Source organism: Rhinopithecus bieti, unplaced genomic scaffold (assembly GCF_001698545.2).
Source record: "Rhinopithecus bieti isolate Rb0 unplaced genomic scaffold, ASM169854v2 scaffold_9015, whole genome shotgun sequence".
Taxonomy (NCBI): Eukaryota; Metazoa; Chordata; class Mammalia; order Primates; family Cercopithecidae; genus Rhinopithecus; species Rhinopithecus bieti.
Genome location: NW_016806320.1, coordinates 943,888 through 961,158, shown reverse-complemented (window position 1 = coordinate 961,158; position 17,271 = coordinate 943,888).

The following is a 17,271-nucleotide window of genomic DNA, read 5'->3' as shown; positions in this document are numbered from 1 at the left end:
AGATTCATTAAGATAGGTGATGGGAAGAATCAGGCTGATTATATAGAATCTAATTTCTAAAATACAATGGCATGTGAGGATTGGTAAGACATTATTAGTCATTACACATTTCTGCATTTTAATTCAGTTTTATTAAAATATGATGAGTCAATAAAAGAATCAAAGTTTTAGAGCAAAAGAGTATGATTTTAATCAAGCAACATTATATACAGCCCATCTGATGTCCACTGAAGTTAGATATGATGTGTTACATATTCAATAGAGTCATTGAAATTCACATGAACAAAACAATTACAAATAAAGAATCCAAGATGACAAGTTAAGAAGCAAATAACAGAATTAATTGAGAGGAAGTCTGCTATTTGAAATACTTTTTCAGCAAGAGAGATTAGTCCCTGAAAAAAGCAAGCAGTGTATTTGGAAAAAAAAAAAAAAAAAAAAAAAAAAAGGTCTTAATCATTGGAATCTAGGCAGTCATCTGGACCAAATAATCTGAAGAACTGGCTGAGAACAACCTAGCTAATTGAAAAATTAACCTTTAATTTTAATCAGCAAATGTTAATTTGTTATTCAAACTCATTAAATTTATGTTGCAACTTCTAAAACAACCTACCAACTTACAGATATAATAAATATATATTCAGATGAGGTTTTACCTCATGCCAACACACAAGGCATTGTGATTCATATATATATAATGTTTTACCTACAAATGAAGATAATACCAGTACTTTATGACAGTGATAGACATTATCTATTTATTAGTCTTACAGTAACAAATGATAAAACCTTAACCAGAGTCAAGATGAAATTATATAGCTACTTAAATAATTCATAAAAGTTACCTTGCCAGAAGCCATGTATTTGTTTGGTCAAATAAATGATGTGCTAGAATATACAGTGGTTCTATACATGATTGTGAAGAGAAATTCAGAATTAGTGTGCTGTGGGAGGAGTAAAAATTATTGTAGTAGTAGACACAGGACTAAATGGAAGATAGAAAATTAACATACAAAAATCAGTTGTGCTACTATACACTAACAACAAACTATATAAAAAAAAATTAAGGACCAGGCATGGTGGCTCACGCGTGTAATCTCAGCTACTCTGGAGGCTGAGGCAGGAGAATCGCTTGAACCCAGGAGGCAGAGGTTGCATTGAGATGAGATTGTGCCACTGCATTCCAGCCTGGGCAACAAAGCAAGACTTTGTCTCAAAAAAAAAAAAAAAAAAATTAAGAAAATCAATTATATTTATAACTTGCATTGAAATATTTTAATGAATTTTAACCAAGTATAAAAAGATCTCTACACTAGGCGCCTGGGCGCGGTGGCTCAAGCTGTAATCCCAGCACTTTGGGAGGCCGAGACGGGTGGATCACGAGTGTCAGGAGATCGGACCATCCTGGCTAACACGGTGAAACCCCGTCTCTACTAAAAAAGTACAAAAAACTAGCGGGCGAGGTGGCAGGTGCCTGTATTCCCAGCTACTCGGGAGGCTGAAGGCAGGAGAATGGCGTGAACCCGGGAGGCGGAGGCTTGCAGTGAGCCGAGATTGCGCCACTGCACTCCAAGCCTGGGCAACAGGAGAGAGACTTCCAGCTCCAAAAAAAAAAAAAAAAAAAAAAAAAAAAAAAAAAAAACTCTACACTAAAAACTGTAAGACATTGATGAAAGAATTTGAAGAAGACACAAATAAGTGAGGAGATATTCCATATTCATGGAATCAAAGACTTAATATTGTTAAAATGTCCATAACACCCAAGTAACCCACAGAATCAATACAATCTCCATCAAAATTCCTTTTCTCTAGAAATAGAAAAACTCTTCTGAAGTTTGTGTGGACCCATTAAAGACCCCAAATGGCAAAAGCAATCTTAAGGAAAAAAAGAAAAAACCTGGAGGTATCACACTCCCTGATTTCAAACTATATTACACAGCTATAATAATTTTAAAAGTATGATGTTGGCACAAGAACAGACATGTAGACCAATGGGACAGAATAGAGAGCCCAGAAAGGAATTCAAGCATATATAGACAAATAATGTTTGTCAAGGATATTAAATTCCATCTGGTACTCTAGATAGAATCCTGGAGCAGAGAAAGAACGTTAGGTAAAAACTAAGAAAATTTGAATAAACTGTGTATTTTAGCTAATAATAACTTACAAAAATAAGTCAGTAGTGACAAATGTGACACACTAACGTTAGATATGAATAATAGGGAAAACTGGGTGTGGTGTATATAAGAATATATATACAACACAATGTTGTGTGCGTGCGTGTATATATATACACACACACACACACACACACACACACATATATCCTGGAATACTACTCAACCATAAAACAGAATAAAATTATGTCTATTGCAAGCAACATGTATGGAACTGGAGGCCATATCCGAAGTGAAATGATTCAGAAACAGTAAAAAATCACTTGGCCTCACTTCTGAGTAGCAGCTAAATAATATGCACACGTGGACATACAAAATGGAATAATGGACACTGGAGACTCTGAAAGGTGGGAGGCTGAGGGGATATGAGAGATGAAATACTACCTATAAGGCACCATGTTCTCTATTTGGGTCATGACTACAGTCAAAGCCTAGGCTTCACCACTATATGATATACTCATATAACACAACTGCACTGGTACCCCTAAGTCTATTAAAAAAAAAAAAATTTAAGACAAAAACAAAAGAAAATTTTCCATTACCTTGTTGGGTGTATATGTCTGTAGTTGTTGATATCTTTGATGTATTTTTACTTGATAAGAATTGCAAGTGTATCTTAGGGAAAATACAACAGAAGTATTAAAATACAGAATAATTTTAAAATAGATATTATAAAATGATTATACAAAGATTTTGATACTTAGAGTAAAAACACAATTTCTCTGTTGCCATATTAGAAAGAAAATATCACTTTCTCCAGATGTTGTTATGAAACCAACTTAGCATTAACTGATGAAAAAAAGAAGTGGAGGAAGCATATTTTAATAAAGTCTTAAAAATATAGGCATTCTTCGGTAGCTCACAAACTTTTCGCTCCCTAATCTGGTACAGAGAATATACTATAGGGTTACAATCTCTGATTTGGATCTTTAAATATAATGAGGAAATATTATTACTGAAGTACAATTATATTAATCTGAAGTATGGTTGTATTTTTCTTTCTTAAATGATTTTTTTCAGTTGAAGGAAAACTAAGCCTATGGTATAACAATATTTTGGTAAAAAAAATTATAGCCAATATATTTTGTAAATGCTTGGAAATAAAAAACTCTACCCCTTTACATTTAATGCACAATATTTTATGTCATAGGATCCATGTTATTTGCAATAGTAGCAACAATATTTACAGCAATATAAAAATTGGGGCCCAAAATGTCATTCATGCTTTCTTCTAATACATTATTACTACAGATACCTAGGTGTCTTTAGCATATTAATTATAATTTTTTAAAATATGGTTTTCTCATCTGCTGTATGGTGGTAATAGTGTCTGCTTTCCACACTTCATAGAGTGTTAAAAAGTGAAATGAAATCATGTATGTGAATGTTTGTGAATTATGAACTGAAAAAGCACTAAATTGATGTTTTTTCCTTTTGGACTGTGTATTCCCTTTATAGCAAAAGGAAGAAATTGAAATTCAGAAAAGTAAACAATAATGAGAATAATAATAAATAGTTCTCAATTTACATTAGAGAATTTAAAATTCCTGACTCCAAGCTGTCACATTCTCCTGAGTGTTTGATTTAGTTGAACGGCAGAACTTTGATATCCAGTGTGACACCTTCTATCTTTATATAACCAAGCAAATATTTATTGACTTATTGCAAATGATATCTAGACTCTTGATATTTAAAAATTAACATGTTTTGGCTGGGTGTGGTGGCTCGTGCCTTTAATCCCAGCACTTTGGGAGGCCGAGGCACGCGGATTACCTGAGGTCAGGAGTTCGAGATCAGCTTTGCCAACATGGAGAAGCCTTGTCTCTACTGAAAAATACAAAAATTAGCTGGGCATGGTGGCGGACGCCTATAATCCCAACTACTCAAGAGGCTGAGACTGGAGAATCACTTGAACCCAGGAGTTGGAGGTTACAGTGAGCCAAGATCGCGCCATTGCACTCCAGCCTGGGCAACAAGAGTGAAACTCCTTCTCGAAAAACAACAACAACAACAACAACAAATGTGTTTTACTTTAAAAGAAGGCACTAGTATTTACTATGCATTTGGATATACAATGTCTGCAATAAAACATATACAGTAATAACAGATAAGTAAAAAGGTAGATACAGGTAAATGAAAGAAAGAAGGACAACCATACACATTTGAATTTTCTTACACATGTGCATACTGATTGTGCACATCTGTATGGATAACTATGTACTAGGAATAAGTAAGTTGCTCTGTATCTGTGAGCTTCATTCCTAATTTATTATTGATAAAAGTAGGCCTTTGGGAAAAAAAAATATTTTGCATTTTAGATGCCTGCTGAGAAAATGAGGATCAAAGAACCTATTTACAGTGAAAAGGGGAGGTAAAACTAATTAGTAATTATAGCTTATAAGCATTTACAAATTAAATCTTCTTGGTAGACCTAATGTCTTATCATAAAAAATGTTCAGATGTTCCTTTTAAAGAAATACTGTTAAACAAGAATATTTCAGTACCACATTCAGATTCAATTATTTTAAAATAATTTAAGATCAATCTGTAGCAAGATTTTCATCTAGAGATTTTTGATAGTTAGCTAAGTGATTTGGTATCCTTTATCTATTTTATAAAGTGTTAGGCCTAGTGTCGATAATCATTGAGACAGTTTCTGCTACTGTATAAATGATTCATCTGAAGGAGGTTAAGTGCTTAGAGGAAACTTGATTAACTTTTCCAGGAGCCAGGGGTATCATTTAACAAATGGTACTGCCTCTTCCCATCAAAAATGGCCCATTACACCCAAGTCATGTATCATACGTCAGGTAAATATAGTTCTTATTTTGTTGATTGAGCCAGAAAGGCTAAAAACCTTTCCAAAAGAGGACAAAATGAAGCAGTAAAGAACTGGTACCAAAAAACCAGGCAATTGCCACCCTGTAGTGCTAAGTCATTAGCTCACATTCCCTTCACATTAGCACACTTCACTTCAGCACAGTACCATATCTCACAGCATTTATCAATCCACAAAGAGAATCAAAGCAGTAAGAAATGTGCTCTTCATTGTCGATCAGAAAAGTCAATTACAACTTCTATTAAATCCCTGTCTAAGTCAGTGAAGTGCAAAGCAAGCAAAACAGTCACTTCTCCAGGATATGCCTTTTCAGCAAGATTTGACAACTTACAACGAATTATCTGAAACAGATGATCACGATCATTATGTGTCTATCATACAAGTGTTAAACGGCTGTGTACTACATACATACTGTAAGAATGAGGAAGACATTTTTCAGAATATTGGCTTAAAATGATTTTAGTAGCCTCATAAGCTGATACTTTAGACAATCTTGTCTTTTAACTTAACCTAGGCAAACAAAAGTAAAGTTGAATAATTGTTTTACCATTTTAACTTCTGTACTATATTAATCTATATTGTAATAAATTGGTTTTGAAAAAAATTAATTTTTATGTTAAAACCCATATACTTCAGAAACTCTAGAATTCCACAACTTCTGTTACAAGCGTCTAAATAATATAAAACCAAACAATTACGTTTGTCATTTAAATTATGCAATAAATTGAGACATGGAAATTAAACAATAATGTAATTAGTTTGATGTTATAACTTACTGTAAGAAAGGCAATGACTTTGCATATCCATTTTATTATTGTTGAACAGATTTACATAATATATTTCTAGGAAGTAAAATTCAGTCTATTATATTTTCTATAGATATCATAAGTAGCATGATTTTGAGCTTATGAATTGCAAAATCCCGATTCTGACAGTTTTTTAGTAGACAGTAATTAATAAAGTGACAACTGACTTAAATAGAAAAAATAGAAATCTTGATCTTTAGGTTGCATTTCAATTTCACTGCTAAAGATCAATGAGTCTGCTTTCCTATTAAATTCATTGCTTTTTATGACTTTGAAGAAGATCTCTTATAGTCATGTCAAATTTTGCTATTTGGGGCAAAGACCATGTCAGAATTTATAGGACAAAAAGTATATCATAATGATCTTGATAGTGAGTTACAAAATTTGAATGAGTATAAATACGTAATAACTCAGATATGAGTTTAGAAAAATTTTATCAAACCAACTTATCACTCTCTCTTTCCAAAGAAGAATCTTATAAGTTATAGGCTTTGTATCAGTTGTAATTAAAATATCATTGTAGAACTAGTTATAAGAAATTTTAATCAGAAACAAATCCTCTCACATAGATACAGAGTTCCACAGTCAAATAAAAAATAATGTATGTCATATACTTATGTGCTCTGTCAGCTTGGAAACCTTAAGAGAAATGACAACCCAGCAGCAAAGAACACACTTAGCAGCCACATCTTGGTTTCCAATGTCATTTTCCATAAAAGGATAGCGACATTTGTAGAAATGACTGATTCTAGGGTAGAGCAAGAAATACACATGAGTCTGGAGCACTTTTTAGTGCCAGAGTAAGGACATGCTGGAAAAAAAAGAAAAAGAAAAAAAATACATTAATGGAGATATGTCAAAAGATCACAGAAGCCAAAAACAGTTCTCAATGGTCAATGCTGAACATTTTGAACAACAAAATCAAGTAGTATTGGATTATAATCCAACATTTAAACACACACACATCCATGATATAAATTAAACTTGGAATAAATTAATGGGAGAAAAGGGACAAATTCCCTATGAAGAAGAATTTAAAATAATTAGTAGAGATATTCCACTATCAAGAATGAAGAACATACTACACACTTCTAAGGTGTAGGCTGCACATAGAGACCTGCAAAAATACAATATGAAAAGAAGGCCGAAAAAAATAAGAATGACTTTACAATGGATAAACTTGACAACACAATCTCAGTCAGGTAATCAAGGTCAACATCAACTGTCAGAATTATGTTGGTAAAATGTACCCGGGATAAAGTATGATGAAAAAAATGTCACTTTACCTCTGTGGTCTTTCCTATAAAGTGTGATCTCAGTCTTATCATGAGAAAAACATGAAATACATTTCATTAGCAGGGTGACTACAAAGTAGGTGACATTCCTCAAAACTGTAAAGATCATCAAAGACAAGAAAAGTCTATGAAACTGCTACAGCAAGGAGGAGCCTAAGGAGACAAGACAACTGAATGTAATGTGGTATTTTGGGTAGACTTCTAGAATAGAAAAAGGACATTATGTAAAAACTAAGGAGGCCAGGCACAGTGGCTCACGCCTGTAATCCCAGCACTTTGGGAGACCAAGGCAAATAGATCACCTGAGGTCTGGAGTTTGAGACCAGCCTGGCCAACATGGTGAAACTCTGTCTCTACTAAAAATACAAAAATTAGTTGGCGTGGTGGTGGGCACTGTAATCCCAACTACTTGGGAGGCTGAGACAGGAGAATTGCTTGAACCCCGGAGGCGAAGATTGTGGTTAGCTGAGATCGCGCCACCGCACTCCAGACTAGGCGAAAGAGCGAGACTCTGTCTCAAAACAACAACAACAACAACAACAAACAAACAAACAAACAAGCAAAAACACTGAGGAAATATGGGAATTTATGGATGTTAAATAATTATGTATCAATAATAGTTTCTGAATTATGCCAAGGTATCATACTAAAGTGAGATGCTAATAATAGAGAAAACTGGGTGTAGAGTATACGGGAAATCTTTCTACTCATTGTCCAATTTTGTTTTAATCTAAAACTGTTTTTAAAAATACAGTCTGCTAAAGATGGAGAAATGATAATGTGTGAAAATTTTCAGCCCATGTACTTCATAAATATAAGTTCATGAGCCAGACATGATGGCTTGCACCTGTAATTCCAACTACTCCAGAGGCTAAGGCAGGAGGATCACTTAAAGCTCAGAAGTTCAAGACCAGCCTGAGCAACATAGCACAGACCCCCATCTCCAGAACAATTTTTGGGGAGTCAGGGGAGAGGACAGAGTCTCGCTATATCGCCAGGATGGAGTGCAGTGGCGTGATCTCGACTCACTGCAACTTCCACCTCCTGTGTTCGAGTGATTCTCATGTCTCAGCCTCCCTAATAGCTGTGCATGCCATGTCATCCAGCTAATTTTTGTACCTTATTAGAGAGGAGTTTTTGTCATGTTAGCCAGGCTGGTTTATAACTCCTGACCTCAAGCGATCCACCTGCCTCAGCCTCCAAAAGTGCTGAGATTACAGCTGTGAGACACCATGCTCAGCCTAAAACAATTTTTTAAAGACAATTATCCAGATATGGCATCAGGTGCCTGGAGTCACAGCTACTCTGGAGGCTGAAGGGGGAGGATCACTTGAGCCCAGAAGTTCAAGGCTACAGTGACCTTATGATCATGCCACTGCACCCCAATCCAAGTGACAGAGCAAGACCCCATCTCAGAAAAAAAGAAGAAAGTTCATGGGACTAAAGAGTTTATATTCTGGCTTCAGTAATTTCAGTGCTATCCAATAGTTACTATAAAAAATGTAGGCGCTTGGGCTTGATATATAATTTAACTCAAATTTTTTTTTGTATTCTACAGAAATGGAATTATTTTCATCAATGTATCAATTAAGGTCTGCACACATTTAGTTAACTCCACCCCATATCAAATCTCATTTAAATAGTAGTTAAGACTTATAAAGTGAAAGAAATCAGTAACTAGGGAATTGGAGGAAGGCAGTAGATTGGGTGTTTTGACATAACTATAGAAGTCTTGGAGATAAATAGCAGAACTGTCCTTTTAGCAGAAACACATGGCAGCTGACAGTAGAGACAATCATTTTATTCAGCAGATAACAAAAACAGGAGTTGGAAGGCAGCACAAATCAGGTAAGAAACCATCTGGATGTAATATAATTAACTCTACTTATAGAATTTCTGCACTGATCACCTCTTCCCTCTTTGAATTGCAACTGCTTTATTTTGTTTATGCTAAAACTTGAGGAATATTTTCTATAAAATGGTAATAGTTATAAGCTTTAGTAAAACTAGGGTTTCTAGTGTGGCTGACAGGGTCACAGAGTAATGCCCACATTTTCTACCTTGGGGTGGGCAGAGCTCAGTGTGCATGCTGCTTGTTTCTCTCTCATGTAATGTAGATTCTGTCCAATGAGCACCCACATGCGCATATGCAGTGTACAGTCAAACCGCACTTTCAGCTAAGAATCTTCTTCAGGAAATAAATTTATAAAATAGCAACTTCAGTGAATGATTTAGATGAATCAACATGGTTCTTCATTCAGAATAATTTAAAGAGATGATGGAGGAAAGCATAAAATATAAGGACCAACATAAAGAAAAGTAATTAAAAAGAATGAAGGAGTCCTCCAAGAAATACAAGATTATGTAAAGAGACCAAATCTACCACTCACTAGCATCCCTGAAAGAGAAAGAGAAAAAGCAAGCAACTTGGAAAACATATTTGAGGATATCATCCATGGAAATGACCCCAACCTTGCTAGAAAGACCAGCATTCAAATTCAAGAAATGCAGCAAACCCCTGCAAGATAATAAACAAGAAGGACATTGCTAAGAAAGAAAAAATATTAAAGGCAGATAGATAGAAGAGGTAGGTCACCTACAAAGGGAACCCCATCAAGAACTTTTAGCAGAAACCCCACAAGCTGGAAAAGATTAAGGGTCTATATTCAGTATTCTTAAAAACAAAACAAAACAAAACTGTAAGCAATAATTTAATATCCAGTCAAACTAAGATTTATAAGTGAAAGGGAAATAATATCTTTTTCAAACAAGCAAATGCTAAAGGAATTCATTATCACCAGACCTGCTTTACAGGAGGACCTTACAAGAGTGCTAAATATGGAAACAAAAGACTATTACCAGCTACCACCAAAACATCTTAAGTTCATGGACCGTTCACACTATGAAGCAACCACACAATCAAGTCTGCATAATAGCCAGCTGACAACACCTTCGAAGAATTAAATCCACACATATCAATATTAAACTTGAATATAAATGGGCTAAATGCCCCAATTAGAAGGCACAGAGTGGCAAGTTGGGTAAAGAAACAAGACACAATTGTATGCTATCTACAAGAGATCTATCTCACATGAATGACACCCATGGGCTCAAAGTAAAGGGATGGAGAAAAGTATACCAGGCAAACAGAAAACAAAAATAAGGTGGGGGTTGCTATTCTAATTTTAGACAAAACAAAATTTAAACCAACAGCAATCAAAAAACACAAAGAAGGACATTATATAATGGTAAAGGGTTTAATTCAACAATAAAACGTTACTATCCTAAACATATATGTACCCAACACAGGAGCATCCATATTCATAAAAGAAGTTCTTAGAGACCTACAAAAAAAACTCAACACTTGAACAATGAACCAAAGAGACATCTACACAACTCTCCACACGAAACCAACAGAATGTGCATTCTTGTCACTGGCACATGGTATACACTCTAAAATTGACCACACAATTGGCCATAAAACAATTCCCAGCAAATTCACAGAAACTAAAAACATAACAACCACAATCTTGAACTATATCACAATAAAACTAGAAATCAATACTAAGGAGGTCATTTCTTAATTACATGGAAATTAAACAACCTGTTCTTGAATAACTTCTGAGTAAACAATGAAATTAAGGCCAAAATTAATAAATTATCTAATGAGAACAAGGATATAATATATTAGAATCTCTGTTAAAGCAGTGTTAAGAGAAAATTTTGTAGTGCTGAATGCCCACATTGAAAGTTAGACAAATCTCAAATTAACAACTTAACATCACATATAGAGGAACTAGAAAAACAAGAGTAACTCAGTTCTAAAGATAACACAAGACAAGAAATTACCTAAATCAGAGATTAACTGAAGGAAATTGAGATGTGAAAAACCACACACAAGATCAACAAAATAATAAGCTGTTTGTTGAAAGAATAAAAAAAAATGAATGAACTGCTAGCTAGACTAATAAAGAAAAAGAGATAAGATCCAAATAAACACAATAAGAAATGACAAAAGAGACATTATCACCAACCCCTAAGAAATACAAAAAAAACCCTCAGAGATTATTAGGACCACATCTATGCACACAGACTAGAAAACCTACAGGAAACTAATACATTCTTGGAAACATATTACCTCCCATTATTGAACCAGGAAGAAATTGAAATGCTGAACAGACCAATAATGAGTTTCAAAGTTTAATCAGTAATAAAAACCCTACTAACTTTCTGGTGTGGTGGCTCACGCTTGTAATCCCAGAAGTCTGAGAAGTCAAAGATAGAGGATCACTTCAGGTCAGGAGCTCGAGACCAGCCTGACCAACATGGTGAAACCTCGTCTCTACTAAAAATACAAAAGTCAGCCAGGCATGGTTGTGGGGGCCTGTAATATCAGCTACTCAGGAGGCTGAGGCAGGATAATCACTTGAACCTGGGAGGTGGAGGTTGCAGTGAGCCAAGATCACACCACTGCACTCCAGCCTGGGCAACAGAGAAAGACTCTGTCTCAAAAAACTGAAAATAAAAAAAAAAAGACCAGGACCATACATATTCACAGGCAAATTCTACCAGACCTAAAAGAAGAGCTGGTACCATTCCTACCAAAACTATTCCAAAAAGCTGAGGAAGGATTCCTCTCTAACTCCTTCTAAGAGGTGAGCATTATTCTGACACCAAAACCTGGCAGAGACCCAGCAAAAAAAGAAAACTTCAGGCCGATGTTTTCATGAGCATAGATGCAAAATCCTCGACAAAACACTAGCAAAGTTAATCCAACAGCACATTAAAAGCTAATCCATCCTTATAGAGTAGGTCTTATTCCTGGAACACAAAGTTGTTTCCACATACATAAATAAGTAAATGTGATTCTCCACATAAACAGAACTAAAAGCCAAAATCACATGATCACCTCAATAGATGCAGAGAAGTATTTCAATAAAATTCAACATTTCTTCAGGTTTAAAACTCTCAACAAACTAGGTGTTGAAGGGACATACCTCAAAATGATAAGAGCCATCTATGACATTCCCACAGCTATCATCATACAAAACGGGTAAAAGCTGAAAGCATTTCTCTTGAGAAATAGAACAAGACAGGAGTACCCACTCTTATTTCTCCTAATCAATGTAGTACTTGAAGTCCTGGACAGAGCAATCAGGCAAGAGAAATAAATAAAAGGCACACAAATATGAAGAGAGGAAGTGAAATTATCTCATTTTTCAGTTGATATAATTTTATACATAGAAAACTCCAGCATCTCTGCCCAAAATTAACAACTTCAGCAAAGTTTCAGAATACAAACTCAATGTACAAAATGTAGTGGCATTTCTATATCCCAACAACACCCAAGCTGTGTGCCAAATCAAGAATGCAATCCCACTTACAATAGTCACAAAAAAGAATAAAATACCTAGGAATATGGCTAACCAGGGAAGTAAAAGATCTAGAAGTCGGTAATGACACAAACAAATGGAAAAACATTCTGTGCTCTTGGATAGAAAGGATTGATATTGTTAAAATGGCCATACTGCCCAAAGTGATCTTACAGATTCAATGTTGTTTTTATCAAACTACAAATGACATTCTTTACAGAATCAGAAAAATAAAAAAACTAAAATTCATATGGAACCAAAAATGAGCCCAAATAGACAAAGCATTCATAAGCAAAGAGAACAAAGCCAGAGACATCACATTACCTGATTTCAAACTATACTATAAGGCTACAGTAAACCAAACAGCCTGATACTGTTACAAAAATAGATACATAGATCCACGGAACAGAATACAGAACCCAGAAATAAAGCTGCGTGTGTAAAGCCACCAGATTTTTGACAAAGTCAATAAAAATAAGCAATAGGGAAAGGACCCCCGATTCAATAAATGATGCTGGGATAGCTGGCTAGCTGTACGCAGAAGACTGAAACTGGACCCCTTCCATACACTATATACAAAAATAAACTCAATATGGATTAAAAACGTAAGTGTAAAGTCAAGAAGTATTAAAAACGTTTGAACAAAACCTAGGAAATACCACTCTGAACATAGGCCCTGGCAAGGATTTCCTGACAAAGACTCCGAAAGCATGAGCAACACAAAAATTGACAAATGATATTTAATTAACGAGCTTCTGCACTTTAAACGAAGCTATCAACAGAGTAAACAGACAACCCACAGAATGGGAAAAAATATTTGTAAACTATGCATCCAACAAAGATCTAATATCCAGAACCTATGAGAAACTTAAATTAACAAGCAAAAACCAAACAACTCTACTAAAAAGCAGACACAGGACATGAATATACACTTTTCAAAAGAAGACATACACGTGGTCAGCAAGCATATGATAAAACACTCAACATCACTAATTAGAAAAATGCAAATCAAAACCACAATAAAATGCCATCTCACACCAGTCAGAATGGCTATCATTACAAAGTCAAAAGTTCACAGATACTGGCAAGGTTGAGGAGAAAAGGAAACGCTTATACACTGATGGTGGGAATGTAAATTAGTTAGCCCCTGTGGAAAGCAGTTTGGTAGTTTTTCAAAGAACTTAAAACAGAACTACCGTTTGACCCAGCAATTTTGTTACTACGTACCGCAAAGAATATAAATCATTCTACCATAAAGACACATGCACTTGTATGCTCATCACAGCACTATTTACAATAGCAAAGACATAGGCATCTAGATGCTCGTTAATTACAGACTGGATAAAGAAAATACTGTACATATATACCATGGAAGACTACACAGCCATAAAAAAGAATAAAATCCTGTCCTTTCCAGCAACATGGACAGAGCTGGAGGCCATTATCCTGAGCCAAATAACACAAGAACAGAAAACCGAACACCATATGTTTTCACTTATAAGTAGAAAGTAAACACTGAGTACTTATGGACACTGGAAACAATAAACACCAGGGCCACGCTAAGGGTGGACGGTGGGAGGAGGGTGAGGATCAAATAATTCTCCGATACTATGTTTATTACCTGTACACCAAATGATCTACACCAACCCCCTGTGACATACAACTTACTTATATAACAGATCTGCATATGTACCCGTGAAACTAAAATCAGAGTTTAAAAAAATAACAAAACAAAAACCAACATACTTCCTAGTTATTTTCATTGATTAGATATAACATCATTAAAAACTTAATAGCAATGAACACCCTTCGTGAACAAATTGTGGTTGCTGAATATTGTTTACCATGCAATAAACTAAATCTTTTCAGAGAATGGGTTGATTCCAGATCTGTGGAAGGGAATATGCATAATAAGCTTGAGACATGTTGTTGCAACTAAAAGCAAAGAAGCCAATATTCTGGTGTTATGTGTAAAGGACATAGGAACTGACATGAAGGACCCAAAGATAAAATTATTTGAACATAAAAAGATTAATAAATGTAATGGATTGAAATGCATCAAATATGTAAAGCATCAATGAGTTTATAATGATACTCCCATTTGTTGATTGTTAAGGCACCAACTCATTATTTTAAAAATTGATGAATTAAGAGAAAGAAGCATTTATCATGCTCTTCCTTTATAGGCTGTATTTAATATATTCACGTAGTAGGTCTGGGAAATTTCTTCTTTCACATCCAAGGAGTATGTTTGAAAAATTTCCTCATCAATAATTTATTATAGCTATTAAATACAGAAGAAATAAGAGAATTAGAGTACCATTTTGCCATATCTCAGGAAATAATGAGCCATGTTCAGCCATGACTGGCTGTTAAAACTATTAGTTGAAAGTTTGAAGTGGACCTTATAATAGATGAATCCGGGGACAGTGGGAAGGCAGATGGTATAGTAGATCTATCAGACTGACACTTGAAATCACTGATTAGTTTTAGCATCACAAAAAAATAAGATGCTCATTTAGACTTCTGACTTAAGATAATAAGAAGTACACAACACTATGCAGGATAATTTTATCAACACAAAAGCAAAAAATAGCCTCTATATCTATTTCAGTCTTTGTAGCTAACTATCAATTTAGAGCACATTAGGTGAATAAGGGAACATAATGAACAGTAACTTCAGAATGATTATCAAATTTCAAAATATGAAATATTTCAACAAATGGAAAAGACACAGATTTAAAATATGGCAAAATTAAAATAGAAGAGAGCAACTATTATAGAGTTAAAGAGTCCTATGAGACGCATATCCTGAATCCAAGTGTGCACCTTGTTTCATCCCTAAATCAAGTGAAGAAAAATAGATGTTTTTGAGACAAACGCAAACTGAGCATGACCTTGTTATTTGGTTCATAAAACTATTAACACATTGTTGTTAATATTGTTGAGTGTGATTTTATTTTGTTTATTTAAGTCTATCTGTTAAAGATACTTACAAAAGTAATTTTCAGTGAAATGATAAATGTGCCTTTTAGAGCTTTCTTTAAATAGCCCAGAAAACCCCAACAACAACAAATGTGAGGGATTGGGAAACAGAATTTAAAAAAACTGCAAAATATTCAAGCCAGGAGATAGAATAACAGAGTAAAATTTATTATTCCTTCTTCTTTTGATAATTTTTCATAATAATGTAATACTAAACAAAATCTAAATAAACAACACAAGTGATCCTCAGACAAACACAGATGCATGTCACAGGAGATAACCTTAACATTTTCTATTTAGTTTCCTCAGACAGATGCTCAAAGGTATTTTATCTGTAAAAGAATTGCTAGAAATCAGAGGAAACATCATGAATGCAGGAATAATTGATTTAATAGGAAGCTTGAAAAATAAAATTAAGAAAAGTAAGAACACAATGCAGAAAGAAAACAACAGAAAACATAAAGTTAAGATCATGGAGGTCAAAATCCAGGAGTTATATCTATCAAGTGCAGCAAACATTATTGGTTGCCCACCCAAAAAGCTGTTCGATTATTTTCATCTAATTAATAGAAAAAATAATAGAAGGAATTGGCTGGCTCAATAAAACAGGTTTTTAAGTTGTTGACAAAGGGCAAAGAAGCATACATGAAGAAATAACCAGGTGTAGATATAGATAGATAACAGTTTAGAACAACAAGGAAAAAGATAGAATCACAAATTGTTATGAAAAGAAATTTTAAAAGTTTACCTATAAAATTTTGAGGATCAGACTTACTTTTACCTTTTATTCATAACACAGAATGCTATGAAAACTGGAGTGATGCCTCCAATATGAGAAGAAAAAACTTTCAATCTAGAATTCTGTATCTAGTCAAATCATCATTCAAATTCGAGAACACGATTAAGGTTTTCTTACACATAGAGATCCTGAAGAATGTTACTTCCTCTGAATTCTTGATTTTAAAATGTGAAAATATATTTCAAGGAAATGAAAAAAAAATCAAGAAAGTGTGAAAATGGACAAACTTAGAAGTACAATAACAAGAAATTCTAAGGTGACAGCCATATAGCTAGAAATGACTAGAAAAAATTCCAAATTGGTGTAGAGAATCAAAGCATTCTAAGAAGATTATCTCCAAGGATCATGATTAAGACATGGGGTCAAATCTATGACATATAGAAAGAGGCATATTTTCCTCACTCAACAACCACACACACACACACACGCGCGCGTACTTTCCAGACAGAAACCATAACAATAAGTAAATAGGCTGAATATGAAGCAAAAGCAAATCTGTTATTACTTTAAGGAATTGTTGAGATGCAGAGAAAGATCATTTGTGCCACGTATTCGCATTTGTAGCCCTTCCCCAAATTGACTTTTTTTCTGCTTTTTGATTTTTTTTGGTTTTGTTTTTTTCTCTATCCTGTTCTGTAATACAGAAAGCCAATCTCATGTATTGCACTATCTGAACTTTTGCTGATTAACTTCCAGCTGAATTTAGTTAATAAACACCAGCAGGACATGGAGACAGGAGAAAGGGTGGGGGGCTATTCTTTTTTCCACATTCTCAATGCCACGGGCTATAACTTCTGGAAGAAGCTATCCCTCCCACAAAAATAGCTCCTGTCAGGCTGCTATTTTCTATGGCTCCAGTTAACATTACTAACGTTACCACTTGAGAAACACTATTTCTATCCATTGCCCCTCTAAGACTAGAATGGGAACAGCTTCCCAATAGTCTATGGGAACTTCAACATTATTCATTGCTTCCCTTAACCTAGTTCACAATTCTC